General features: G+C 39.0%; 1 protein-coding gene and 1 long non-coding RNA gene across 8 annotated transcripts in view; one reads left to right on the top strand and one right to left on the bottom strand.

The window, feature by feature from the left end:
• MAP3K20 (mitogen-activated protein kinase kinase kinase 20) overlaps window positions 1–27,663 on the top strand; it is a 167,218-nt gene that overhangs the window by 37,061 nt on the left and 102,494 nt on the right. The window lies entirely within an intron of this gene.
• Window positions 9,332–15,495, bottom strand: LOC145543374 (uncharacterized). Its single transcript, XR_014080671.1, has 2 exons — window positions 15,356–15,495; window positions 9,332–13,331 (listed from the first exon to the last, which is right to left on the bottom strand). It is a non-coding gene; the product is annotated as an uncharacterized LOC145543374 (long non-coding RNA).

Here is a 27,663-nt window from a genome sequence, read left to right as displayed (position 1 = left end):
CCAAAATATAAGGAGTGTTGAATGCATTGATATGTTTAATTTTTTGTTTGATTGATAAGAAAGTTTTAAAAAAATGATGGTTTGTAACAATAAAAAGATAAAATTTTATATGAATTGGCTCCTTGATGATTTACTCATAAATGAAAATAGTACCAGGGTTCTTATATGCTTCAACTATTTTGCTATTTATTTTCTTAACAAAGTTTTTACTTAACAAAATTTTATTTTTTACAATAAAATAATAACTTCAATATCCTTTTCTTTATTGGAGTATAATTGCTTTACAATGTTGTGTTAATTTCTGCTGTACAGCAGAGTGAATCAGCTATATATGCATACTCATATCCCCTCCCTCCTGAGCCTCCCTGCCAGCCCACCTCACCCCTATCCCACCCCTCTAGGTCATCACAGAGCATCTAGCTGAGCTTCCTGTTACACAGCAGCCTCCCACTAGCTAGCTATTTTACACATGGTAGTGTAGCCTCACTATCCTTAATTGCACAAGAACTGGTTAATAATTTCCAAGGTTACACAATACAGGATAGAACAAATGTTAGGATAGCTTAAAGGAATGCTCATCCAGAAAATGCCTATGAGTGAAGCAAACAGACATAAATCACTTTTGGCTATGGAAATTTTTGTTAATCTCCTTTATCGTCTAATACCAGAGACCCTCTCCCCTGAGGTATATTAGAAAAACATCTAAGTTATATATAAAGGCCTTCTGTGTTCAGTTAGAGCAAAATACCTGCCATTTGTCAAAGTTAAGAGGATGAGACAGGGGCCGTGGGTGGTTGGGGGAGTGGTCAATGGAAAGATGTGACAAGAGTATGCTATCTAAATCTCTGGTACGGCAGGAGACCCACCCCACGAGGTTTTCTGTGCTTTCCACAGTTAGACTCATAAAATTTGGGACCTGAAAGCATATTATCTGAAGCCAACTATTTTTGTTCCCATTGTTTTACAAATGGAGAAATCTAGCCATGTATTTGACCTTAAGATTAATTATATTTCATCTCTTTTTTCTTATGATTCCATTTTCTTCTAATCAAGTCAGAATATTTCTTAGTTAATCATACTGTTTACGTTTAAGGAGATAAAAATCTTTCTTTAAATACATGTGCCCAAAAGAGTGAGATCTGATGTTAGTCAGAGTTTTATGGACTTGTTAATTTTTTGAAATTATTTCCAGATTCTCGGCTCCATGTTATGAGTTTGTGGCAAGGAAGCAAATTAGAAAAGCAGCAAGCAAAAAAGTAAGCAGTAAATATTGTATGTGTTGGTTCCTTGGCTTAACTGTATTATTTTGATCTCTGTGAATATGCAGGAGCCATAAACATATACACATGCACACAAATACACCCACACGCTTTCCCCCTTAGTTTTCACAAGACCTTGTTCTTGTGAAATCAGTGATTTTTCAGTATGAAGCAAGGAATGAAGATTGTGTTTGACAGAGACCAGAATCTTTAAAGGGGAGGGAGTCCTTAATGGCAAGGCTTGACTTAGAAGTTGGTAGTAGTTGTGTCCTCTCACCATCATTTTTTGCATCTACATCGTCGAGTATATAGGGCTTGATTTCAAACTCTTCATCTTTAATTCAAGAAATTGCAAGTGCTTCCTGTTATTTACTTAAAATATTATCAAAATAATGGTATTAAGTTTGAAAAGCATACCATTTGTAAGGTTAGTAAGTCCTGCCCAGTGAGTAATACCATGATATAAGAGATGCCTCAGTACAAAACAGTAGATTATCAGTCAGGGTCCAATCAGGGAACAAAAACCACACCAGTAATTTAAACAGTAAAGACTCAACATTAAAATTACTAACTAGCAAGGTCAATGCTATTAACTAGTAAAAGTCTCTGAAGAATATGGGAGTAGCAAAGGTAGGGAGCAGCTGTCCCCTATGAACCTCAGGAGAATACCAAAGGAAGGGACAGACTTGGGAGAGAAATTAAGACCTCAGTGGAGAGCATGTAGCTGCACCTGGCTGGTGGAGGGGTTAACTATGGTGTCATAGTCTGGAGCTGGTTCACAGGAAGCCGTTTGCTGGGGTTCCAGTGAGGTGCTCAGGAGTACCGTGCCTAGCATGTAGGAAGCCACCTGCTGGGGAGCTGGCAGGTTGAAGCTGGTCCACTGAGGTGTCAGTAAAGCACTTGAGGGTGAGTAACATTGGGTGTCACATATACTGCTGGCAACTGTAGCCACTGGGGAAAAGAAAATCACACAGCAAAGAGGAAGGGGAGTTCTTTCCTCTACCGTGTCTCACAGTGTCCCTCTAGTACCCTTTACTGACCGCCTAGCACTCTGCCAGCTGGCAAAATAAAAATGTTTATAGGGTCTATCTCCAGCATCCTAAGGCAGGACAAAGCAGCAGATATGGTTCTGAGAGGCACCTGATCAGTAACTGGCACAGCTTGCCCCTTTGGCTACTCAGCTTTTATGTACAACCTCTATGCACATTTGAACTTCTATATAATTAGTTGGTAAAGAATCTGCCTGAAAAAAAAAAAAAAGAATCTGCCTGCAATGCAAGAGACCGCGGTTTGATCCCTGGGTTGGGAAGATCCACTGGAGAAGCAATAGGCTACCCATTCCAGGATTCTTGGGCTTCCTTTGTGGCTTAGCTGGTAAAGAATCCACCTGCAATGCGAGAGATGTGGGTTCAATCCCTGGGTTGGGAAGATCCCCTGGAGAAGAGAATAGCTACCCACTCCAGTATTCTGGCCTGGAGAATTCCTTGAACTGTATAGTCCATGGAGTCGCAAAGAGTTGGACACGACTGAGCGACTTTCACTTTCACTTTTTTCATAATAATGAAACAGCTATACTTTTACCATTCAAGAACATGTGTCCTTTTTACAAATGAAGAAGTTTTCACCCTTTCCCCAAAATAAGGAGACATATCGTCCCCAAAGTCATCCATTGCTGACTATTAATTTCTCCTCAGATTCCACTGTAATCTCTTTGAATACTCTTTTACCAAAAGACAAAATCATGAGCTTAACCCCTAACAACTTGTATATAAAACATGGGGGAAATAGACATTTTTCCAAGAAGACATACAAATACCCAGCAGGTATATGAAAAGATGCTCACCATCACTAATCCTCAGGCAAATGCAAATCAAAACCACAATGAGATATCATCTCACATCTGTTAGGATGGCTGAAATCAAAAAGTCAAAAGATAACAAGTGCTGACAAGGACGTGAAGAAAAGGGAACCCTCGTACACTGTTGGTGAGAATGTAAATGGGTGCAGCCTCTATGGAAAACAGTTATCGGTGAGGGATCCTCAAAAAATTAAAAATAGAACTAGCATGTGATCCAGCAATCCCACCTGTGGATATATATCCAAAAGAAATAAAATCACTATCTTGAAGAGATATATGCACTCACATGTTCATTGCAGCATTGTTTATAGTAGCTAAGATATAGAAGCAACCCAAGTGTCCATTGATGGATGAGCGGATAAAGAAGTTGTGTGTAAGGTACATACTTTCAGTCATAAGATGAATTAAGTCCTGGAGACCTAAAGTAACGCATGGTGACATTAATAATAGTGTAAAATTTGCTAAGAGAGTAGATCTCAAGTGTTCTCATCAAATAACACAAAAAGGTAACTACATGAGGTGTTAAATGTATTAATTAGCATGATTGTAGTAATTTTATAATGTATACATAAATCAAAACATGTTGTATACCTTAAATATATGCAATTTTTATTTGTCAATCACACCTCCATAAAGCTAGGGAAAAATAAAGAGAAGAAAAAGAGATAAAAAGAAAGGGTTAATATACACAAGTAAGTGTACGTATATTATACAGATATAAATGTATAGATACCAAACAAATGGAAAAATGCACAAAGCTCCTATCCTCATTTACAATCCTCATTTCTGTAACTAGTCATGATTTCTGTCTTCCTTCTTCCACTGCTCATTCCATATTTCCTTTTTCCCTCAGCCAAAACCTCAGCTAGTCAGAGGTCTTTGCTTGGTGGGGTGACCTGAACTTTCATTTCTGAAGGTTCTGGGTCCTCAGTAGTCCTATCTGTTATTGGTTGTCATGGTATTTCATTAACTTTTATTATTGAGCGTGGAAGTGTTAGGAGTCATCTCATAGAAACCTCTGAGTTTCAGACAGAGTTCTTTGCTCCTGCTGTTTAGCAACAACCTAAATCTTTTTTTGGTAATTGGGATCAATTACTCCCATCAGCAGAGGAACCTCTTTCTATACTTGTTGATTCAGTGGCATTAAAAAAACCTAAAATAGCCGAGTGGCAAATAGCCAATTCAGTAGAATCTTTATTGTATGTCCCCTAGTGGGAAAATTTCATCTTCTGGGACTAAGACTTTCAAACCATTGGAGCTCAAATTTGGGATAGGGAGCACAAACTCTCTGAGTGGGGACTTCCCTGGTAGTCCAGTGGTTAAGAGTCTGCACTTCCAATGTAGGAGGTGCCCATTTGCTCCCTGGTCAGGGAACTAAGATGCCACGTGCTGCTGGGCATGGAGAAAAATAAATAAATAAAAACATGCAAAAAAATCCTCTGAGGGGATTATTGGGTATAATAGTGACAGGAGTCGCTCCTACTTCTGTCTCTCTATTCCAGATCCATGTATTCTATTATACGGGAGACAGTGGTCTCTGATTCAAAACATACACTTCATCCTCTAAGTCAGAAATGCTTTTAGGATATTGTCTCTCAACTGGTGATTTTGCTGAGACTGCAGTAAGTCATTCCACCTTCTGGTTGGAATCGCTGCTTCTGAGAGAAGGGGTATGTGATGAGACTAGTTAATTCCATGGGGATGAGCCCATTGCTGCACTTCCTTTGCTGTGAAGTGGTTTCCTTCATCAGAAGCAGTGCGGTGTAGTAAAGGGAATGAAATAGTGGTGAATAAGGCATGCTATGAGGCAGCTGATGGAGATGCTGGCAGAAACATTACAGCCATTACTGTTCCTTGCAGGAGCAACAGACTGCTCAGCCTTGATAAGCAGAAGTCCGTGTTGCTAAGTCTCCATCCCCACCACCATGGTCACTTGGTTCACGGACCCATCGAGCTAGCATTGCAGTGGTTGGGAAAGAGGCTGAATGATGTCTACAGAATATATAATTTGTTCATCTGATTATTGAGCACCTCATCTGTGGTGGATGCTCTTTGGTGAGCATTCATATGGGACACAGTCTGTGTCCGATCTTAGACATTTATCCACATACTTCTTCCCCCAGATTCTTCGTCATCTGTCTTCTAATCCTGTTACTTTCAAGTCCTTGATCATTCAGACAAATTGCAAGTAATAACTCATGAGTTAGTATAAATGCATACTACCTCAGGCCATCTCTCATTCCAGACAAAGTGGGTCACTAGATGTACTACCCAGGTTCTGCCCACTGGGAGGATTTTCCCTAAAAGCTGTTTCTAGGGCTTCCTTGGTGGTTCAGTGGTTGAGAATCTACCTTCCAATGCCAGGGACATGGGTTCCATCCTTGGTCAGGGAACTAAGATCCTATATACCACAGGGCAGCCAAGCCCGCGTGCCACAGCTACTGAGCCCGCTCTCTCTAGAGCCTGTGCTCTGCAACAAGAGAACCCCTCATGCTGCAACGAAGACCCAGAGCAACCAACAAATAAATGTTTTTCTTAAAAGGCTGTTTCTTGGGTGTGACCCCTGCTTGGGGCTTCAGATGTCTACTTTTAGTTGGTACTAACATATCACACAGAACCATTTATAAATTGAGTTCATGTATTTTCTTTCTCTTGGAAAATTTCATAGACAGAGGAGCTTGGTGGGCTAATGGTCCATGGGGTTGCAAAGAGTTGGACACGACTGAGTGAGCATGCATGCACGCACACACACGTGCACACACACACACACACACACACATTTTCTTTCTCAGTGAGCCTGTTACAGGGAACTTAGTACTGATTCAGAGCTAGTGTTTCATAACTCCTGAAACTACTGGGCATTTCCTTCTCCCCAGTACCCTGTCCATCCAGTAATTAACAGCAGGTCCTTTGGCAAATGCTCAGAGGAGGATTTTCTATGCCTGTGACAATACAGCAGGGCCCTTCCTCAAAGATACCTGGCCTTCCCTCCTATCAAAGGACTCTGGTCTGTAAACTGGCCTGGATCTAGAAAATGGGTGTGATGTTTGACTCTCTGGTGGTGACTTAGTGGCTGCCAGAACTAGAGATTTTTCTGTTTAATAGATGATGTCATATTCTAGTAGATTCCACACTGATTTCATTCCTAAGGACACCCAATATCCCTTAGCATTTTGGTTATCAATATATCCCTGCTGTCTTTTATGGTAAATGCACCAGTCTTGTCTTTGGCATTAAGTGCTGCTGCTTAGGGACTCTCCTGGTGGTCCAGTGGTTAAGAATCTGCCTTCCAATACAGGGGATATGGGTTTGACCCCCCTAGTCAGGGAACTAACAGTACACATGCCACAGGGCTACTGAGCCTGTTCTCTCTGGAGCCGGCATGCCACAACTAGAGAGAAGCCCGCACACAGCAACCTAGAGAAGCCTGCGCACTGCATCGAAGATCCCACATGCTGCAACCAAGACATGACACAAATAAAGAAATAGAATGTTTTTTTAAATAAATACATAAATAATTCCCAGGTGGACAATGCCCTCCCTAGTCAGAATAATTCTCATCTTAAAAAAAAACAAACCCTGCTGCTTGGCCTCTGCTACTCCTGTATTTCTTCATCCCCAGGGAAATCAGAAAGCCTGTCCCAATGGTGGCATCCTCTTTGGTGATACCTGGTCTATAAAGGAGAAGAGCCACAGAGTTTTTCAGAGATGCAGTGCTATTCTCTCTAATGCCTTTGGCAATGTATTAGTGAAGGGAGTGTCTCTGGTCCTTCTCGGGAGATGTAGTTGGGTGGCTGTATTTACACTTTGCCCATCATAACTCCACTCCAATATTCTTTTCTTCCTGAGCCTTTCGTTCCTTCCTCCACATCATACCTGGGAACTTCTAGCATCTCAACCTCATTCATTACATGTGGGCTGCCATTGGGTTCATGTTTTAGTCTGCCAATCAAATAAACTATTAGAGACACTTCCGGCTTCATGGGCTAACACATTAAATCTGGAATCCCTGGTAAGTGCATCCATATCTCTGTAATCAGCCTGATCTATGTATTGCCACCCTCCTTGGTCTAACACCTTTGATATTTATTCCTACACATATTGCCTGAGTTTTTTCCAATATTAACAAAATCCTGCATTTTTTAAAAAATCTTTTTGGCCTATAACATGTTATTTACTTCAGGAGTATACCATGTACCTGACCCCCTGAAGCCTTTTGAATTTGGGGACAGTGAGTGGTTATGGCCAATCGTGAGAACACTGAGCATCTCCTTGCAAGGCGTGTACGTAGATGAGGCTCTCCAGGAAAAGTTTTCCAGCAAAAGAAGGCTTGCTTGTCTCTTAAGACATAGGAGGGCAAGATATTTCCATAGGCAAGGGAGCCTCCGAGAGACTTTGGGGTTTGAGCCATCTTGAATCAAATCCAATACCCCTTTCCAGGCTTCAGGTCCCTTTCTTTCCCAATCAGTGCACTAACTGCACAGGGGGAACTTGGTGGGGTTATGAAATCAACTGATGTTGTAAATCAGCAACACACACAGTAAACTTAGGTTTTAGTTTCTGGAAGAAGTAGTCCTGTGGCTACTGCGGCGGGGAGGAGGGGGATCCTTTTAGAGCTGCTGTTGAAGCTCTTTTGTTCTTAGAGCTTGGGCTGGGGTTTCAAGGACCTGACTCATCATTTTCTCTTGGTAACTACCTCACTGCACTGAAAAGAACCCATCCTGCCCTTCTGTCCTTACATCCATCATCTCTGCCGTGATGGTCAAGGACAGCAGCTGCTTTGGCTTCCAGGCCTTGTTTCAGTTGGGGCTTCACCTCAATTAACCACAGGTGACAAAATGATTCATGTTGCTGCCTCTTGATCGCCATGGGTTATAACATCCTCTTTCCCTTTATGGGGGAATTTACCACTGTACTGCAGTTCACGACCAAACTAACCCTAAAATCTTATTTTTCAGGGTTTGTAACCTAGGACCACACCCAGTACCAGCTCTGTATAAGACAGAAAAATTAATGTAGAGAATTATTAACTAGTACAAGGTGGTTAAGCTCCAAACTGAGTAAAAGAGACCCAGGAGTACAGAAATACAGCCACCTACTTGGGTACTAGTGGGCCAGAACTGGCAGGCAGAAAGCTGCCCATTAGGGTGTGGCATCCAGAGCTTGTTACACGAAGCCAGCTTCTGGGGCGCCAGAGAGACCTGCTGAAGGGTAAGTGCCCTGGAGTCATGCTGTAAGAGGGAGACACCAAGGAGCAAGGGAGAGACACCCCTTCCTCTACTATGCCTGTGGTGACCCCCGAGTGTCTCCATTCACAAAGCCTGAAACCATACCCACTAACTAAGGAGAAGTGGTTATGGGAGCCAGCTCAAGTATTAATATTACAAAGGAGAGCAAAGTGTGGGTGCAGATCTTGAGAGGTAATTAACTGGTAACTGGCACCTATTTTTAAAGTACTGAGATGGAACTTCAGTGGCTAAGACTCTGCTCCCAGTGCAGGAGGTCCAGGTTTGATCCCTGGTTAGGGAACTAGATCCCACATGCCACAACTAAGAGCTTGCATGCTACAACCAAGGCCCAGGGCACCCAAATAAATATTTTAAAAAATAAGTAAAGTACTAGGTGATAATGAGAAGAAATGAATATACCATTTTTTTCTTCCTATATTGAAAATCAACTGCCTAGTCATTAGTTGACATTTTTGTGGAAGATGTGCATTTTGATCCACATTTAATTATATCCCCTGCAAAATGGAATGCATGTGTGCTGAGTGGCTTCAGTCGTGTCCAACTCTGCGACCCTGTGGACTGTAGCCCTCCAGGGTTCTCTGTCCATGGGATTCTCTAGGCAAGAATACTGGAGTGGGTTGCCATGCCTTCCTCCAGGAGATCTTCCCCACCCAGGGATTGAACTTGTATCTCCTGCATTGACAGGCAGGTTCTTTACCACTAGCACCACCTGGAAAGCCCCAGAATCTCTCATATATTACCTCCTAACCAACTCTTAGGAAAAGACCCTGATGCTGTGAAAAATTGAGGGCAGGAGAAGGGAGTGACAGAGGATGAGATGGTTTGATGGCATTACTGATTCAATGGACATGAGTTTGAGCAAACTCAGAGAGATAGTGAAGGACAGGGAAGCCTGGCATGCTGCAATTCATGGGGTCGCAAAGTGTCTCATACAACTTAGTGACTAAACAACAACAGAAAGAATGTTCTCAGTGCAATAATTTATTGCCCGTGTATGTCAACTTTCCATGCATGAGTCCTGAGACCACAACCAAAGAACATATATTGTTTTATGGCTTTTTAGCTTGATGAGAGCTCTCATCACAGCAATACAAGAATCTCAGATTATCTTTACAGCAACCTCACTTACATGGCTTCCCAGGTGGCACTAGTGGTAAAGAACCTGCCTGCCAATGCAGGAGACAAGAGACGCGGGTTCGATCCCTGGGTCAGGAAGATCCCCTAGAGGAAGGCATGGCAACCCACTCCAGTATTCTTGCCTGGAGAGTCTCCTTGGACAGAGGAGCCTGGCGGGCTATAGTCCATGGGGTCATAGAGTCAGCACGACTGAAGTGACTTACACATGCAGCCTCACTTACTTGTGTTTTTCTGCTTAGAAGCCTTTACCTTATTGTTTGAAAATAGAGAACAAAGTTAAATTTCAGATATGGTCTTTGGAAACAGAGCTTTATCATACATACTAGTATTTCTTGCCTAACACTAAAAATGTGAGTCCGCTGGGGAGTGGGAGAGAAGAGCGTTTCATTCCAGAGAGGAGTTTTCTCAGAAAGCTTTCTTTTCTTTGTTTCCTTTTAATTTTCTAGATTGAGGGATATATGCTTGCCACTTCTGTTTTGCAGTCATCTGTACGTTATAAATGAACAGAAAATTATACGTTGAAGAATAATTAAAATAAGTGCTTGGGAAACAATATAATTACGTTTCCTTATGGAACTTTAATATGTTTAATCCAAAGAATGAGGCATTGTCTCTGAATATATATCGTTCAAAAGTGTTTTGTGTGATGCTCTTGCCTGTGGCACTTACATAGGATTTATATAAATTAGGGTATCAAATTCAGGGTTTCATGCTTTATAGTTGGGGCAAGGAAAAGAATGACCATCATGGGCAAAAAAGAAATGATGTTGTAATATTCCAGTAGTGATATGGAGGGGAGGGTGGTGTCCAAAGTGACAAAGCAAGCTTCTTTACAAAGAGAGTATTCATTTCCTGTTCTCATTGTCAGTCCAGAAGGAAGGAGAATGAGAAATGCTCAGACTGCAGACACTCACAGGCTATTTTGGGCAGTAAGGTTTGCTTAGAAAAATATGATAAATATTCAGATAGGCAGCATCCGCACGTTCAGTTCTTGTGGTGGCCACTGCAACAAGCAGGAGGTTTGTGTTTTCTGGATTTTAGAAAATGAAATAGAGCCTGCAAGTATTGTTCGCTTATGTGACAGCCCTGTGGTTTTGGAATGGGCGTTTGTTTTCTCATCAAACCGCAATCCTATTTGGGCTGGTTTTGCGGTTTTCTTCGGACATGCAACAGGAAGTAGGGATTAGCAGTCAGACCACTCAGTAAACATCAGTATTTTGATTACAAAGTGAATGAAACAAGAAATAAGAAAGCAAATTTCCACTGCAGAGGACCACCCAGTGGTCATTTCCTTCTAATTACCTCAGCGAGCCTAAGAAAGAAAAGATGGATGGATGGATCTACATTGATGGTAAACTTTCCAGAAGTTGGATTCCCTTTCCCTCATTGCAGTTTCTACCTCATTTAAACAATTTGTTCCTATTTAAATAAGTCTAATAATGACTTACTACTCTCACTCCTTTTCTTTAGACTTGCTCTGCTCTTCACAGTAGTGGAAAGATACTTTGATAACTGATTTATTTAGAAACAGAAATTTTGCTTTTCTGAGGATTCTGTTAAAAAGATCACCTGTAAAAAAGAATTAGCAGCATCTTTCAAATCAAGAATCTCTGCAAAAAAAAAAAGAGCATGTTTACATTTTAGAGACTGGTAAGGAAGAAAAATGGTGGGAACTGGTATAAATATGAGAAAAAGCTAAAATGTACTTCGTCTTTAGTAAACAAACCAAACCTTTCTTGGGGAAGCTTTAAAAAAACAATTGCCTAATTTCTAAATGAGATGAGTATGGAGACAGGGATACAGAAATGTTTATGTTATTTGGAATATAATGTTAGTAAAATTTATCTTAGATTAGGGCAAAGGCATTAAGAGATGAAGTCAGCAGCCCCATAATTTATACAGATCAACTAAAAATAATATGTGCAATGCCTTATTGAACTCTTCCCTTATATCTGCACTCTGTGTGCAAAAGTAACACCCCTAGGAGTTAGGAGTTACTACCAGTCCACAGGCAAAGCAATAGAGAGAAGTGGAGAACTAGAATTTGAATCCAGACCTTCCTGGCTTCAACCATACACATTCTTTCAACTGTACCTCTTTTAACAAAAGCATACCTAGTTGAAGACCTCTCACACCTAGTTGTAAATTTCTTTTTGACTCTAGCAAGAGAAATACAATGAATTAATTTAGAGGCAAAAAATTTATGAAAACTATTGAAATAACAAGAGAAGGAAAGTTTTATTTTTGTCTCTAACACTGGGTTTGTCTCACATGCCTCCTTGATGGCCTCTCCAGTGATAGTTTTCTAATTGCAACTCCCAAGAAGCAGCTTGGTTTGGGTTTATGCATCTGCGAACGATCTTTTGACAAAGTAGCAGATGGAAAACATTATGGCCACATTGACTTTAATTAAAAGTTTCTGTGCTGTTCTTTGCATTATTTCTCCTACAGCTATTTGGAGACTTTAAGATCATGATTTTAGGATGCTAGTGAGCTGATTCTTTCCTGAAAGTGCAAAATGATATATCATTTCCTGCTCAAATAGAATTTCCTTTAAATTCCATTAAACTAAGAGCCTGTTTTATCTGTGATAATTTTAAAATGAAAGATTTTCAACTGTTTTGTAATAAAATATGCTTCAGGGAACAATAAACATTCTTCAACTCAATTTTAGAAGTCTTAAACATTGAAAACAAGGTTATAGAAATATGTAACACTGTATCAATAATTAGTAACATTCTTACAGTGTTTGCTAGGGAGGGTAAGCTCATTTCATTCTCTCCACAACTCTGTAAGGTGGGTGCTACCATATCTCATCAAATCTAAGTTGCCTTCAGTTTAAAATAAGTCATTTTTATGCAACACTGGATCCCTGGGTTGGGAGGGAAGATCCCCTGGAGAAGGAAATGGCAACCCATTCCAGTATTCTTGCCTGGGAAATCCCATGGACAGAGGAGCCTAGCAGGCTACAGTCCATGTGATCGCAAAAGAATCAGACTAAACAACAACAACAACGAAAGAAAAAAATGCTACTGATGAAAATCCTAAGATGACAGCAGTTGTAATACAACCTTGATTGCAGTGATACTTGAAGAAATAAACGTACATCTTAGAAACCATGAAATACAACGTTATTATCAGTTTTGCATATGAGGAAACTAAGAGAATCAAATAACTTGTTAACACCAGATAGTCTGCTGGGATCAGCCCAGGGCTCTAACTACATTTTGTGCTCAAACTGTTAACACTTATTCTCTCACAAATGCTTTGAATCTGGGAGTATTTAGAAGAGAAACTTAACTGCATGATTTATCTATATTTGACTTATTAAAATTAAGTTGAAACTGCCTTTTCAAAATTTTACATATTGAGATATTAGAATTGGGACCCACAGAACTAAACCAGGACCAAACACACTGACATAAAAAGGACACCAAGAGTCATTTCACCAAAAATAGGCTATTGTGGATACTGATAAAAATATATGCAAATTTTCACTACTGTAAAGGCTGGGAAAATGGATACTCTCTTAAATTATTGGAGGGAGCTTGAGCTGACATACTTCTAAAGTGCATCTGTGTATTCTGTATCAAAACTTGCATACCTTTTGACCCAGGCATTTCCCGACTAAGAATATAAGCTGAGTTCATGGGCAAAGAAGTGTATCTGAGGACTTCCCTGTAGTCCAGTGGCTAAGACTCCATGTTGCCAATGCAGGGGGTCCTGGTTCGATCCCTGGTCAGGGAACTAGATCCCACATGCTGCAACTAAGAGTTCTCCTACTGCTGTGAAAATCCAATATGCCAATACTGCAACTATGACCTGGTGCTGCCAAATAAATATATAAAATAATTAAAAAAGAGAATAAAAGAAGTGGATCTGATGAGTATACAGTGATTTTTTTTTTATAATCATGAAAAATTAGAAACAACTTGAATGTTCAACAATAGAGAAGTGGGTAAATGAATTCCAGTATTCCCGTTCAATGAAAATTAAACTGCTTTGGAAAACAATGATCTTGATCCATAATTACTGACATGGAAAAATAAAGCAGCTTTTAGACAATATATATTTGCTTAAGAAGATGATATCCACTGAATTTCTGTCACTATTACCAAAGAGGAGGGGGGCGGTTATGAGACTACATCAGTATTTTTATGCTGTCAAGCAGAGAGTGGAATTCACAGTTTTATCCTTGACTCTGAAATGAGTCCCTCACCTTCCTGATTCCCTCCTCTGTAAAAGAGGAGGTTAAAAAAATAGAATGATTAGAATCTTTCTAGTTCTAAAACTTAAATGTACGTTCACTAAAGAGGAAATTTAAATATGACACAAGCACGTGTTGGACCTCATCCAGAGCATATGCTAGTTAACTGAGTTACCAAGTTCAGTGGTTCAGCAAGGTACCAAGCGCCTTGCTAGGCAAGTGCCCTTGTGGAATGGGCTTTGCATTTGTTTTCACTGCCGCTATCTAGGAGATATAATGAAATCATCAATAAGAGAGAGGGAAAGCCAAGCTGGTGATTGTTACTGCTACTGGAGGATCATCACATCAGAGTTAAACAAAAACTTAAGTGCCCTAGGAATCAGAGTTTGACAAGATTTTAGAACCTATCAAAACTCTACTGAAACATGTGGCTATGACTAAAATAACTAAGATACTGTCAGAGACAGAATTTGACTTGTCTGTGAGCACCTTCAAAAACAAAAAGCAATTTCTTAGGGATGATAGTTACTCTACATGTAGTGGCATTTGTGCAGAGTTTTTTTCTGCCTCAATCAGACCATTGGCTGTGTATCCTAACGTGGTGGAAACAGCAGAACCAGCGGCAGCCCAGAGGTCTTAAATATTCTTTGTGCATACACTCATTTTGTTTTTCTAGCCTGGCTTTTACCCACTAGAGGGGATAATGCATTTTCTCCAGGGAATTCAGAGACTATCTTATATGTCTTACATAGTCTAAAGGAGATTGAATAATGCATACACATATAAAGTTGCATGTATGGTAATTGACATTAGGTGCTCCATTAAACAATGAAATGTCACAGTGTACCAGTTCTTCCGGACATGTTGCCATGGATACCCAGTGTGATGGAGGTGGAGAAAGAATTGCTTAGGAATTCGGTGATTTCATTTTGAGGTGAAGTGAAAAAATAAACTGTTTAGAGATAGGAACCATTAAAGTAGTTATTGTTATATACAAATAGCTGTTTTCAAAATCATCATTCTTTCAAAATGAGTATCAATTAATGACTGTTAATTTATGTTGTCTGTTGTTTTGTAAGCCAAAAGGCTGGGCAGAATTCTTCATTTCAACTAGGAAACTGCGTGGCATATAGATAAGAGAAAATATTTTAATCAAAGATGAATAAAACAAACAAAAAAAATCAAGAGTAGAATTATAGAAATGGCAGGAGGCTAGTAGGAGGTAAGTTCTCCAAGGGTTTGCTCAGATGCATTCAGTACTGTGAACCCTCAGATAACCTTTGGATTGATTACAAAGCAAAGATTTGGAAAAGGAACAAGTTTTAAGAATTAATAAGATACAACAGAAGCGGTAGTAAGGATGGCAGCTAACTAGTGTGATATGATTTCATGTGCTCCCCTGTATCTAAGAGCAGTTTTTCCTGGAGGTATCCATGACTTCATCCCAACACTACCCAGTGGAATTCTCATCTCTAATCAAATAGATTCCCAAACAAGTTCCCTGGAATGGAAAGACAGGGCTCCAGTGTTCATCTAGGTGTGTTCTCAATCATGTACATTTTGTTGAAAACAGGAAGATTTTTTTGGAATTGGTGTTTCCTTATTCCATCTCTGCTTCCCTTAATAAAAGTCATTCTTCTCTCACCTTCCAATATCTATTTTCCCTTTCTGATACATCGGCTATGTGGATACCAAAGCAAACAAACAAAAACCCCACCAGATCAGATCATGTCCTTTCTGCTCCAGACAATTTTGATGGTTCCTCTTACTTATAGAGTAAATTCTAACTCCTTAATATGACATCAGAGAATTCCCTGACGGGTGGTCTAGTGATAAGAACTCTGCACTTCCACTGCAGGGGGCCCAGGTTCCATCCCTGGTGGGAAACTAAGTGCTCACCAGCCTCTCGGTCTAAATAAATAAGTAAGTTTACAAAAAGTAAATAATACAAGAAATAAGGGGTTTTTTTAGTGCACATTAAAAATAAAATACAACATTAGCCCCCTCTAAGAAAGTTCACCCTCAATAAAGCTCTTTAACCTCCTCTGCTTGACAAGCACGCAAACTGTGTATCAGCTTCCTGAGAGGACAGGATGTTCTCCAAATGGGGATTGGGCTTTCCTGCCTCCAGCTGAAATGCATTTCTACCTGCTCCCAGCCTGTCAGAAGCCTGTTGTCCTTAAAATACCCCTCCATAAAAGCTCTTCTTCCCCTCCTCCACTCCTCCCAGGGGGGTTTAAATATCTCTCTGCTTTCATAGAAGACTGTTTGCACCTCTAAGAGCCTTTGTGCTGTGCTGTGCTTAGTCGTGTAATAAAATTAAGAGACAGTTGAGAGCATACCTTCATAAAATTACAGAAATTTAAAAGTTGACAAAGATCTCACAAGCCCAATTTTCCTAATTTTGGCTGCACATCAGAATGACCTGGTGGGCATTATTTTACTGGGGGATTTTTGTGAAAACTAATGCCTGTGACCAGCGATTTGTTATGTAAGTGAATATTAAACCATCTGCAGTCAATAACATTCAGGTAACAGAAGATGTATTAATACATCTCCAGCTAATATTAATATATATATATATATATATATATATAGCTTGACCCTACTTCCAAGGATTCTGATTTAGTAGTTCCAGATTACAATCTAGGAGTGTGTGTGTGTACGTACACACTTGGGTGTGTGTTCAAATATCTATCCCCAGATTTAGCACATTAGTAGACTGACACTGGCATTTAGGGAGCCTTGATCTCCCCTAATCAGAGATTCCCATTACAAGATGATTTTCTTCATCCTCTGGTTATCTGGACACTTTAAATACCTATGGTGATTGGAATTTATAAAAGACACCCTTTCTTCTTTTGCATTGCTCTCTTTTATAGGCCTTCATTGGTTTTAGTTAGAATCTGCTACCTTTTAACTCTGCCTGTTGGTTCTAGTATTGTCTGCTGGAGCCATAGGAATTGTTTAGCATTGCCTCCACTGCAGCCTTCAGATATTTGGAGACAGTTATGATGCCCTTTGAAAACCTTCTTTTATTTCGGATATAGAGCCCTGTCTGTCCTTAATGTTGCAACTTAATTCAGAAGCCATGTCACCACATATAAAGGGCCTAGTAGATGCCACAACTGTGCTGCAAGTTGAAGAACCCATGGGGATCTTACAGGTGAACTGGGAGGAGATGCACTTGTAAATAAATGCCTTCGGTACAGAGGCAGTGGTGTAAAGTGTGGGCTCTGTAGTCAGACCTGTATGGGATCCTTAGCTCAGCCACTTGACTAGCTTCCTCTTTCTGCAAGCTCTTTGTACCCCGTTTCCTCATTTCTATTAATGGGATGAGAATACTAATATGACCTACCGCAGAGTACCTTTGAGGGAATTAGAGGTTTTCAGTACAATGCTTGGCATACAGTAAGTGTTCACTACATTTTAGCTAAAAAAATAAGCTAAGAGCTGTAATAGTGATAGGAACAAAGAAGATGTATTACGACTTGGAAGGCAAAGTTTATCTGGTACTGAAATATATATTTCTAAATATTTTATGTATTTAGGTTTTTATTTGGCTGTGCCAGGCTTAGTTTCAGCCTGTGGGATCTAATTCCCTGACCAGGGATCGAACCCAACATTGGGAGCATGGAATCTTAGCCTCTGGACTACCAGGGAAGTCCCTGAAATAAAAATATTGAAATAAAGTTTCCATGTACAAATTAGGTGAATTTGTACATGCTTTTACAAGTATATAAAACCCACTTAATCCTTATGGAATTAAATTAAATACATTTACTCATGTCCTTCTTAACACTTACTTTAATAATTTAGGTGGCATCTAATTCATTTAATATAATAATAGGAAAAGTAGTTGATGTGTTAAAAGACTCAGTAAGAATAAGAACCTGAAAAGATTTCAATCAATGAGCACATTGAGCCAGTAGATGGAAATGAAACATTTTATACATAAACTTTGGAAAGCTAAGTGTCGGTAGAAGATGAGGAAGATACAGCTTAAGGGAAGGATGTTTTAGATTTGGTTTATTATGAATTAATATGTGATATATCTGCCAGAAAAGTTAATGTGATTTTTTTCAAGCCATGATAAGAAAAATTTAGGATCCTGAATGATTGAAGATCATGCCCTGCTCTCTTTAAAGTTCTAGATCTGTTCTTACTTTTCTCTTACTAATTGGGAGGTCGGGCAAGTCAGCTAACATCACTGGAACAAAGTTTCTTCACCTATGAAATAGAGATAATTCCTGCCTATTCATATTTACTTTGAATTATAAAGATCAAATATAATGAATACAAGTAAGATTGTTGTCACTATAGAGAATTTTGTCACATTCTATTCATATGATTCAAAACCCTTTTTCCTTGATATGACTGACAATATTACTAGTGTTATTAACCATCTGGAATTTTAGTTAACTAAAATTTAACTGAAATCTTAGAGATTGTGGCATAGACAGTATTGTTCATCTTGCTTTACATTCAGTAGAAATATGGACATTAAAGTAGTTGGTGAATGGTGAATTATTTTTAACCTCTTTTAGTTTGTATATTCGCTGGCGAACCTAACTATGCATTAAACTGACGGAGGAATTTTAGAATAAGTGAAAACCTCGTGAGCATCCAGAGCTAAGGTTAGCTATAGCAAAAGCAGTATGAACTACCTCGTTGAATAGCTTGTGTTCTACTTTTAGTGGAAAAGGATACTCCAGGAATATAGGGAAAGAGCAGATTGGTAGTTTCTTTTACACTCTTTGCTGCTGGTGGCTTGTGGTTTTTTGGGAGGTGATAAGAGACTCCTTTTCTCCATCCTCTTTCTCTGTCTCTCAACTGTTATAACAACAAAAATTCATAATATGAAGATCAAGAGCCTGCAGATTACAATTCTTTCTAATCATCTTTTAAACCCAAACATGAGCATTAGAATCCTTTTACATATAATATGACAGTTTCCCATCAGCCCTGCACTGACATTTTTATTGTGTTCTCTGTAGCTACCGAAGAGCCTGGCTAGAGAAGGAAAGAGACAGAGGGTGAGAAAGAAAGAGAGAGTCTAAATGACAGTCTTTTGAATAGTGTAAGTTCAATCCCTAAAACAAAAAGCACGATCTTTTTTTCCCCTAAATAATGTGCTCTCCAGCTTCACCTCTCATCCTGAGAAACATGAAAGAGAAAGTAAAAGAGGTGACCCAAATCACAGAGTGGCTTTGATAGGAGAAATTCAGCTGTTTTGAACACTTACAATCAAAGGAAGTGGTTTCCCTAATTACGTGAACTATGTGAAATCTCTCAGAATAGCTCTTCCACCCCAGGATTCTGTGCACTTTAGAAGTTTGCATAAAAAGCTCACATGGAGAATGAGATGCAAAGTGTTTGATTCAGATTTTATTAGGCAGAAGAGTGCCCACATCCATCCTGCAGTTTGCCAGCTGCTCGGGTTGGGACCACTATACCTGGTTTTGATGTAGCTGTCTCACAGACCTGCAACATTAAGATCTTTGTTCTATCCTTTTCTTGCAAGGAGCACCACTCTTCAGGAGCAGTAGCTATGAAAATATTCAGAAGATTTGTCTTCCCATTTTCTCTCTCAACCTGAAATGGATCCATAGCTATGTTTGTGAACTTTGCATGGGAAAATTTGATTTCCTGGGTTGGTTGCTGGGTTGTGTTCAAGTGTTAGGTTTTATTAAGCTCTTCATTAGATTTTAATATTTTAAATATAATCATTTACTATAAAGTTTACATGCAGATTTCCCCCATGTACTCTTAGAATCTAGACTAGGAATCTGCCGAAACACTTGGCCTAAAGAATAATAGCAATTATGGTGGTGTTAAATCTTTTGTATTTTGCTAGTCACTTTGTTATCAAGGCATATAGGATGGTGCAGGTGTGTAGAGAAGAGAATTACAGATATCCTGAGTTCTCTTGTTTGAGGACATAGGTATCAGTATGAAGCCACCAGAAGACAGAAACATCCATCTTAATGAAAATGTCAGCTTCAGAAGGTTATTTTTTCCCCTGGAGGAGTAATTTTATATATAAGGGAGATTGTCTAGTAAGCTTATGTAACAGTAAAAAAGGCATATGTGTGTTTCCTTTTGCCTTTCTTTTCTTTCTTTCAATGAATAAGTATGTTACTATTGTATCTTATATTCTGTTGAAAATTTGTGGGTCCAAAGAAAGAAATGGGAATCCAGGAACAGAAACAGCAGGAAATTTTATTTTGTCTAGTGTTTAAAGTACTGACTAAATTGTAATCCACATAAAATAGCCTAACACTAGGACTGTTGGCTCTTGGGCAGTGAGATTTAAGTAAAAGAAAATAAGAGTGCCCTTCAATGAACCAACCTATTAAAATCTATTTAAACAATTACATAGCAACTTCTTTTTACTTCAACAATCCTCATTTATTTCAGAGAAATAGTTTATTTGAAAAGATACATAGGTTGATAAGGATTTGTCATCTTAGAATATTTAAAATCCAAGAGTGTGCATGACTATGAACTGTAGTGTGTTGTGAACTCCTAATAGTGGGTGGATAAAGATTTGGCTATTTTGTACATAGTCTCATCAATATAATAAGAGAAAGGAGATTTGAAAGGCGATGAAGGATTGATACTGTGGGAGGTATTTTGCTTAATAGGTAGGTTTGCACATAATTGTGAAAAGGTCTGTTATCTGAGAAATCTACTATAATACTCAAACTGAAAGTTTAATTGCTATTTTAGTCCAACAGTCCTAAACCCCCATTTTAAAAGTCAGTAATTTGAAGTTCAGAACTGTTACGTTGGGTAGCAGTAAATTCAGTTGTAGGGCCCAGGCCTTTGGTTTGCCAGTTTGGAGCTCTTGTCAGGAGCACACTGTCAGGTTCCTACTGCTTCTGTTATTTTTTTGAATGACGTTAAATTGCCTACCCTATGCTTGTTATAAGAGAGAAGGTTAAACATGCTTAAATGATAGGCATGTGATAACACTTTAACATTAGCAGTAAAAGGTCATTTTGGTTTTCTTCTTCATAGTATTTCTATCAACTAAGAAATAGTACCACATAAATCACAATTCAACTTCTTATTCATGGTCAAGACTGTATCTATGTCATCCCAGAGACCGAGAATTGTATACGTCATATAAAATTCCACAACCTCTCTGGAAAATGGGTTCTGTAATCCTTACCATTCAGAAGTCAGCTTCATGACTGGCTTAAATAACTTCTGTTAAGGTTTTAACTTAGATCCCTTGCATTATCCTCAAATGATTATAAATACTATAATTCAGACAGCACTTTTACCATTTTCACAGCACTGTTAATTATGTCATTCCGTATACAAAATGATGAAACAGGTTCAGTATGATTCCCAAAATTATACCTTAGAAACCAGAGCTGAATCTTAGGGTTTTTGGCTCTGGACCCAGTATCTCTTTACCCAAGATAGAATCTCAGCTTTAGAAAAGACCTTAATTGACAATATTTTAGATGCCTGGATCTCCTCTGCAAAATTCCTGCCACAGATGGGCATTGAGCGTCTGTTTGAATTCTGATTACCACCGCTAGAGAACTCACCAGAATATTCTCAATGCTCCTGGAACCTTCACCTTTGGAAAACTGTGACCATCACAGAGTTCTTCTCTGAGTTTTTCTGAGTCTATACCACACACTAACAGTATATCTTTGGTCAGTCATAAAAGGAATAAAGTAACACTGTATAAGAATGTGATTTTTTAAAACATCATTAAAATTATACTCCTCAGAAAACTCTTACCAAATGGCATTTATTAAGCATTTAATTGTCCCCTAACTTGTAATTATAAGTAGTATAGTGTCATGTATTGTAGTTTTTTAGTTTTCTGTCTATTTTTTAAAGTTTTTTCTTGCTTTTTGGAATCTCTTCCTAGTTTTAAAGTGACTAGTTCTTACTTAAGTGAAAAACCCACTTGGATATAGTATACAAATAATAGAAAAATAGAGCCCTAAATATTATATTATATTTTATACACTTCAGTATCATACCTCTTTTTAATGTTTATACTTTTGTCCACTTGCTCACTGTGACCCTGCTATACTTAAAACCAGACATTTCCATGTTATATTTATTTTCTATATTTTACTTTTTATATTAAAAAGGTGATAAATGTTTATTTTTTAAAAATCAAACATTAGAGTAGTGTAAAAAGTAAAAAAGCAAAAAATTCCTCCCCCCTACAATCCTATTTTATAAAAATTCTCAGCTTATGAATGACTTAACAGATTGTTTTTTTTCCTCTGCATTTATAATAGTACTGATACTCTTTCCACTTCCCAGGTGGCTCCGTGGTAAAGAATCCACCTGCCAATGCAGGAGACGCAGATTCTATCCCTGGGTCAGGAAGATCCCCTGGAGAAGGAAATGGCAACCCACTCCAGTATTCTTGCTTCGGAAATCCCATGGACAGGGGAGCCTGGTGGGCTACAGTCCACGGGGTTGCAAAGAGTTGGACATGACTTAGTGACTAACAGCAATACTCTCTCCGCTCCGTGAAAAAATGGATCATCCAAAGAAGAGTAGCATGAGGGAAATTTGTATCTGCCTGTATCTTGACTGTTGTGATGATCACTTGAATACATGTATTATAAAATTGTGTAGAACTAAACACACACACACATACAAGTGTGTATAAAACTGGTGAAATCTGAATAAGGTTTGTGGACTGTCTCAACCTCAGTTTTCTGGTTATGTTATTGTACTGTAGTTATGCAAGATGTTACCATTAGGGTACACTGTGTAAAGAGTCGGAGAAGGCAATGGCACCCCACTCCAGTACTCTTGCCTGGAAAATCCCATGGATGGAGGAGCCTGGTAGGCTACAGTCCATGGGGTCGCTAAGAGTCAGACGACTGAGTGACTTCACTTTCACTTTTCCCTTTCACGCAATGGAGAAGGAAACGGCAACCCACTCCAGTATTCTTGCCTGGAGAATCCTAGGGACGGCGGAGCCTGGTGGGCTGCCGTCTATGGGGTCGCACAGAGTCGGACACGACTGAAGCGACTTAGCAGCAGCAGCAGCAGCAGTGTAAAGAGTGTATGGGATCTCTCTATATTATTTTTTATAGCTGCCTGTGACTCCACAATTATCTTTTAAAAAAGAAGTTTAAAAATTAGATCGTGCTGTTATACATATATTATCTTGCAACTTGAATTTTTAACTTAATGTAAAATTGCCATGTGAGTATGTATGAAGCTACCTCATTCTTTTTACTTTTTAATAACCTTTATACTTTGTATTTAAATAGTATTTATTTGTTTACCTTTCCTTTGTTGTACTAAATTATATTCTTGACCAGTGTACAATAAAAATTTACTAAACACGTGAAGAAACATGAAAAACTTCTGAACACTTCTTAGTACAATGTTAGGCTATGAGAGGCAGGATGTTTAGTGGCTTTCAGTACACATTCAGCTCCAGAGCTCCTCCTTTGTTTTGTTCTTCTAAAGCAACTTGGAATGTATTCACTGTTTCCTGATATTGTAGGGATGAGTTGTATGAGTAACATGGATTCTGATTGAGCTTTCTCCCAGGCAAGCTAGCAAGCTCAGAGCACTGAGGGATAAAGAAAGCTTCACTCTCCTGTCTCCCCCTCACCACAGGTCATCTTTTCTAACTTCCTAATGATGCTTGAAAACTGTGCACAGATTGTTTAACAGGAAATATATTAAGTGTTGTTTCCTTTGCTGATTTTTATAGAATGGTCCCTCTTAAATTTCATGGCTTCTTTGTGTAGCTCTAGGACTAAGATTGATGTTTGACAACAAAATGAAACCTCTGTGGCTTCTGAGGTTCCATTGGTGCCTCTGTCTTCACTCCGTCTCTTGTCCTTTCTCCTCTGCTAGACTGAGCTGCTTTTGCTAACTCAGTTGGTTAGGGCAAGATGTTTCTGAAGGTTTGGTCAAGGGCTATCTCTATAAAGCTGTCTTCTTACAGAGGAAAATCTGTAGTTGTAGGGATTTGTGAACCCTGAGCAACTGTTGAATATGTGTAGAACTCATCATATTGTAGGATAGGTATAAAAATTCATGATAATAATGCTAATAACCCATATTTGGGACTTAATACAGTCCAGTTTTCTTGGTGCTTTATATGCCTGGACTCATTTAATGCCAAACAATAGTAAATCATATTCTAATATTCCTTTTCATTTTACAAAGTGTTTTCACATTTATTTGATTTATATTAAAACCCTGTGATACGAGACTAGAGAAGACTAGGGAGGTATAACAACTAAATGTGATGTGAACCCTCTGGAGAGGGTCCTATACCACAAAGAGGACATTAACAGAGCAACAGGTGAAATCCAAACAAAGTCTGGAGTTTGGTTAATAGTGATGTACTACAGTAATATAAGATATTAACTGGACTAGGGCTCTACAGGGCCTCTATTTTTTTTCTATGACTCTAAATACTCTAAACAGTGTTTCTCTGAATCTAAAAATTACTCCAAAGTAAAAATTTTGAAAGTTTTTATTATCCCCAATTCCACAGATTCCTAGTGTTTGAAAGGCCGAGTAACTTGCTGAGTGGCACATAGGGGAGTTAGTGAAAAACCAGAACCTAAAACCCTATTCCTTGCCTGTCTGGTGCCACTCATGCCTGTATTTGGCTCAATGCCACCATCCTCCCAACAGTCTAGAGCTGGGAGGTAATATCCTTACTTTACAGACGATAGATCATTGTGATTGATGTTCACTCCTGGAAAAATAACTCAGAAATATTTTTCTGATTGGCTTTGAGCCAGTAGTCCTTCCATATTTGAATGGAGGGTATCATACATATATTGGGCTCATTTGATTACAGTAACACAACAGAAACCTCATTATGATAAATGACAGCCAGGGCCAGAGGCAACTGTTCTGAAAAAGAATAATGGTGTAGTGTGCTCCTCTGTGACCTATGACACAGAGATCTGAGAATGGGCAGGAAACAGAAACACAAGAACAGCCCCACCAAATTCTCATTCTTTCTGCAAATGTCGTAATTGTGAGGCTAATGATAGTTAAGCTGGATTCCTTACCCTGAGTGTGGAAAAGAGAAGTAATGTTGACTTTCTTTCAGCTTGGCCCTTTATTTTTAAAATAATAGGGAACTGTAAGATTTGTTTAGAGATTAGAAGAACCAGGCTTAACAACCTGTGGTCATCTTTGGTATATTTTGGTCTTTAGATTTAGAGTCTTCCAGCAGCTGTGGTGTTACCTGAGTTTGTAGGATGACAGATACCTTCGCTCTCTTCCAACGCTGTATTCACTAGACTCTTTCTGGTCTTTGGTCACTGTTCTGCCCAGACCTGTGTTTTGGCCTCTTGTCTCCTTTATGAGTTTCACTGTGCTGTTGCTGTCAATCTTTGGATCTGCTTTCTAGCAGTTCATCGTTCTAGCTGATGTTCTATGTGTCTGAGATCAGTTCTGTGTTTCTTCTAAACAGTTTATCTTTGTTCACTCTAGGAATGATTTGTTGAGGTAAACCAGGTGCTCATTCCCTTTACTTGGAATGGCAAGCCCTTATACACTTTCCTCTTTCCTGCTGCCTCAAGTGTGAATATAATGGCTTAGAACCTCAGGGGTTGTATTGTGACCATCTGGTAACCTTGAGGATGTAAACTAGTGTGAAGGATGGTGAGGCAGACTGTATTAATAATTGTGGAGCTGCCATATTGGGCTTCCTGCAGCCTTCATATTTTGAGACAATATGAACTACTTGTTTAACTACTGTACTTTCCAGGTATATTTGGCCCTCACAGCTGCTTAAGTAGACACTGATTTTCTTACTTTAGAGATGACAGCAAGCTCAGTGATATTGAGAGACTTGCAAGGCCACACAGTTTAGACATGATGAAGTTGAGATTCGGCCCCAGCGTTTCTAGCTCCTAAGTAATGAGGCTACAGTTTAGAGGCCACAGTTTAGCTGCCACAGAACCACTGTCTAGGCCAGTGCACATTAGACTCACCTGGAAAGCTTCTAAGGCACACTTGTGCCTGGGTCCCACCCCATATCAGTTGAGTCCAATTTAAGTCAGGAAGTTAGAATTAAGGGACTTTAGATCATTCATTTGGTCCTTTTTACCTCCAAATTTTGACATTTTATCAGTAGGTGAGCTGAGGCCTCGAATCACATAGCCTTTGAGTGTCAGAACCAAGGCTAAATTAGGTCTCTTGATTTTGATCCTAGAGTTCTTTCCATACTCAGATAAAATAAATATGTTAAGGTATTTACTCTGTTATTGTTTATCGTTTTGTAACCTACAGAAATGTGTGTGCATGTACATCTGTATGCATGCATAGAACATGTACGTCTATGTGATTTTGAAAATTGACATTCATTTGTGAGAAAGGCTGTACTACGTCATGGTGGAAATCATAGGCTTTACAACCAGACTAGCTGGTTTGAATCTTGGCCTTACTGCTTCTTAGCTAGGCTTGTAATCCCTTTACCTATCTGTGTTCTCCTATGTATACTCCACATTCCGAGCAAACAGAAGTGCTACTGTCTCTCAAACATGCTGCCCCATGCTGTCTCTCTACCAAAGTCTTGCTATTCCCTTTACTTGGAATGGCAAGCCTTCTCTAGCTATAAATTAAAGCCTAATTCATTTTCCATTGTCTAATTGAAGCTTTCCATTATCCCCAGCTTCACCTAATCTCTATATGGGTCCTCCACAACACTTTCTCCTTCTTATAATCATTGTGTTGCATATTGTTATTATGCATTTTTATTTTTCCCCTGCTATTGTGTGAGCCTTGATAGTAGGGGTTTATTTTATTTTTATATAACTTAGAATGCCGATGTCTCTTCCTTGTTTTCATTCATACCAGGAAATAGCGCAGGTATAGATCTAAGGGTCTTTATCAGAATGTTCAGGGGAGGTTATCTTTAACTGAAAAACTCAGAATAGAACCTATAAAGGGTATTTAATAGAAAAGATCAGAATTCAGAATTAGTTAGGGAAACTTTAACAATAGAATAAAAATCCAGCCAAATATAATGGGATTAAGAAATGAACAAAAAGCGAAGAAACAGAATTTAGTGAAAAGTATTATTTCAAGATGTTTTGATGTTTAGAAAAGTAGTTTGAGAAGAGGGTCAAGAAAAGTTGTTTGTTTCTTGGAGAGGTGAAATGCAAGCATTTTTTAGGCCTAGAGGATAGAACTAGAAAGAGATTGTTCCAGAAAGGATATAATTGATGGATTATATGTCCTGAGTGAAAAGGGGAGATATAAAAAGCACAGGTGGAATAAAAAGAGCACAGGCGTCAGTGTAAGATCTGGGAAGGAAGGATACCTTTTTCTCAGAGATAGAAAGGCAGGAAGTGTAAGGAAGGAATACTGAGGACAGTTATGCCTGTTTCTCTGGTGTAGAGCATCCATAGAGATCCGAGACTGAAAAAGGCAAGAATAGCTAAAGCCCATGAGTAGAGTCAAGGTTTATTGTAGGTAACTCATAAAGATTATCTTGTTTATTACTTGATATCATCGTCTGTCTTCCTCTTTAAATTGTAAGCTCTGTGAAGGCAATGGCTTTGCTATCTTGTCCATCACTATCCCCAGCCCCATAAAAATGGTGCCTGGCACATAAATACTCAGTAAATATTTGTTGAGTGGACAGAGAATGAAGAAGGGAGGAAATTGGAGATACTCGAAATTACTGCTACAGCCTTCTAGCGTTCAATAAATGGAGATGTAAACAGAACTCATTGGATAAGATTGCTGAGAGCACTTTTTAAAGAAAGCTGACCTAAGAAAATGCCCTTATACACTTTCCTCTTTCCTGCTGCCTCAAGTGTGAATATAATGGCTTAGAACCTCAGGGGTTGTATTGTGACCATCTGGTAACCTTGAGGATGTAAACTAGTGTGAAGGATGGTGAGGCAGACTGTATTAATAATTGTGGAGCTGCCATATTGGGCTTCCTGCAGCCTTCATATT

The sequence above is a fragment of the Giraffa tippelskirchi genome, chromosome 3, assembly GCF_054371585.1.
Source record: "Giraffa tippelskirchi isolate mGirTip1 chromosome 3, T2T-mGirTip1v1.2.pri, whole genome shotgun sequence".
NCBI classification, from domain to species: Eukaryota; Metazoa; Chordata; class Mammalia; order Artiodactyla; family Giraffidae; genus Giraffa; species Giraffa tippelskirchi.
This window is presented reverse-complemented; position numbering and strand designations above follow the sequence as displayed.